General features: G+C 39.5%; 1 non-coding gene across 1 annotated transcript; it reads right to left on the bottom strand.

Annotated features, from left to right (window-relative positions):
- Positions 1-577: 577 nt before the first annotated feature.
- LOC131252423 (small nucleolar RNA R71) lies at positions 578-684 on the bottom strand. The gene has a single exon (XR_009174444.1). It is a non-coding gene; the product is annotated as a small nucleolar RNA R71 (small nucleolar RNA).
- Positions 685-2,214: the final 1,530 nt, after the last annotated feature.

The raw sequence follows: 2,214 nt of genomic DNA, 5'->3' as shown, positions 1-2,214 counted from the left end.
CGTACTTATTATGAGGACTCTGCACTTGTTAAGTTATGAGACTTACTTGTCTTTTAACCACTCAGGTAAACGATATAAAGAAGAAAAACAAGTAGCGACCACGAGTTAGGTGCCACGTCGAGGGGACTGATTTGACTTTTTGAATTTTGAAATGCATGTGTATATATGTATCGTACAGACAGATATGTACTTTTGGAATTTTGTAGTAGCCAGTTTACTCGCATGCAGATGTTACCTATCTTGTCTCTGATGTTCCCTTTATGAAGTATGAATGGTGAGATTTATCCTTTACATTACCTTGCTGGACGTTGAGTTTGGGACTTAGTGTGTGGACATTGGGTACCAATCCCGGAGTTCGACTTGTCACGCGCCAAACCCAGTAGATATAGTAGTAGTATAAGACTATTCGGTCTGAGGTGTGACAGTGTTTGACGACACGGTTAGGCTGAAACTCTTTCCTTTCTCCTTAAAAGAGAAGGCGAAGACATGGTTGCACTCACTACGTCCGCGATCTATTGGCACATGGAATGAAATGATGGATTTCACAAAAAAATTCTTTCCATATCATAAAATGAACACCATCAGGAAGTCGATCATGAACTTTGCCCAAAAGGAAGACAAAACATTCTTCCAATGTTGGGAGCGGTTCAAGGATCTCGTCAATTCATGCTCACAACATGGTTTTGAAACGTGGCGTGTAACAAGTTTCTTTCATGACGGACTGACATCTTCCATTCGTCAATTTGTTGAGACGATATGTAATGGGGAATTCATGAATAAAAATGTCGATGAAGTGTGGGATTACTTTGACAAACTCGCTAAAACTGTACAATCATGGGACATTTCCCCAAAATCGAGCACCACGTCTATGCCTACTCAATCAAAGGAGAGGGGCGGAATGTACCTCTTGAAAGAGGAAGTTGATATCAATGTTAAAGTGGTTAATCTCATAAGGATATTCGAGGCCATGGAACTAAAAAAGATAAGGCTAAGGAAATTGTTTGCGGTATTTGTGCTTGCAATGTTCACATAACTGGAAATTGTCCAACATACCTGCTTTTCAAGAGGCACTGAATGAGCAATCTAATGCCATAAATAATTACCAAAGACCTTTCAATGGACCTACCTCCAATATATAAAATCCTAGTTGGAGAAATCATCCAAACTTCAGTTGGAGGAATGGACAAACGACTACTCCTCAAGGATTCCCTAATCAAATTCCAATTCAAGGGAAACCTCAAGAGGATATGGTTCAAAAGCATATTCGAGACCAAGAGCTACTCAACCAAGATATCAGATCAGCATTGGGAATGCTTGCATCATCTATTCAAAGGATAGAGTCGCACTTAACAATTGGGGAAAGGAGATGCTTCCCGCTCAGCCTCGTCTCAATCCCAAACCACAATATGAGATAAGTGATCCAAGCTCTTCAAATCAGGAGTAAGCTAAATCCATCACCACTCTTGGGAGTGGGAAGACCATTGAAAAAATTATTTCGGTTAGGGTTGAAAAGCCCAAGGACCCGAAAGTGGACAACGATGATAGACCTAGTACTGCTCCATAAAAATTAGAACCGGAACTTCAAGGCAAGTCGATTATCCCATTTCCCCAATGGTTGATAGCATCAAAACGTCTCTCTAACTCTCATGTCATTCTAGAGGTGCTTAAGCAAGTGAATGTCACAATTCCTCTACTAGATGTCATTAAGCAAATACCTTTATATGCTAAATTTCTGAAAGACTTATGTACGACCAAAAGATGGCAAAGTATTCAAAAGAAAATCTTTTTAACTGAAAAAGTGAGTGCCATCCTAAAGAAAGATGTGCCACAAAGATACAAAGATACCGAATTAAGCATGCACTTCTTGACTTAGGAGTAAGCATGAATCTGATCACGTACTCGGTCTATGAGCAACTGGGTCTAGGTGAATTAAAACTCACCCGGACCATGTTACAACTTGCCGATCTCTTAGTCTGTATATCGAGAGGAATAATCGAGGATGTGTTGGTCCAGGTTGACAAATTCTACTATCTGGTAGATTTTATTGTCTTGGATACTCAATCTATCATGGACATGAATACTCAAATTCCCGTCATTCTTAGTCGCCCATTCCTTGTCACTTCAAATGCAATCATCAATTGTAGGAATAAAGTCATGAGTATGTCTTTTGAAAATATGACATTAGAGTTGAATATCTTTTTCAACACAGGCAAA

Source organism: Magnolia sinica, chromosome 7, assembly GCF_029962835.1.
Source record: "Magnolia sinica isolate HGM2019 chromosome 7, MsV1, whole genome shotgun sequence".
Taxonomy (NCBI): domain Eukaryota; kingdom Viridiplantae; phylum Streptophyta; class Magnoliopsida; order Magnoliales; family Magnoliaceae; genus Magnolia; species Magnolia sinica.
Note: the sequence above shows the minus strand (reverse complement) of the source record. Positions and strands in the feature narration are given on the sequence as shown.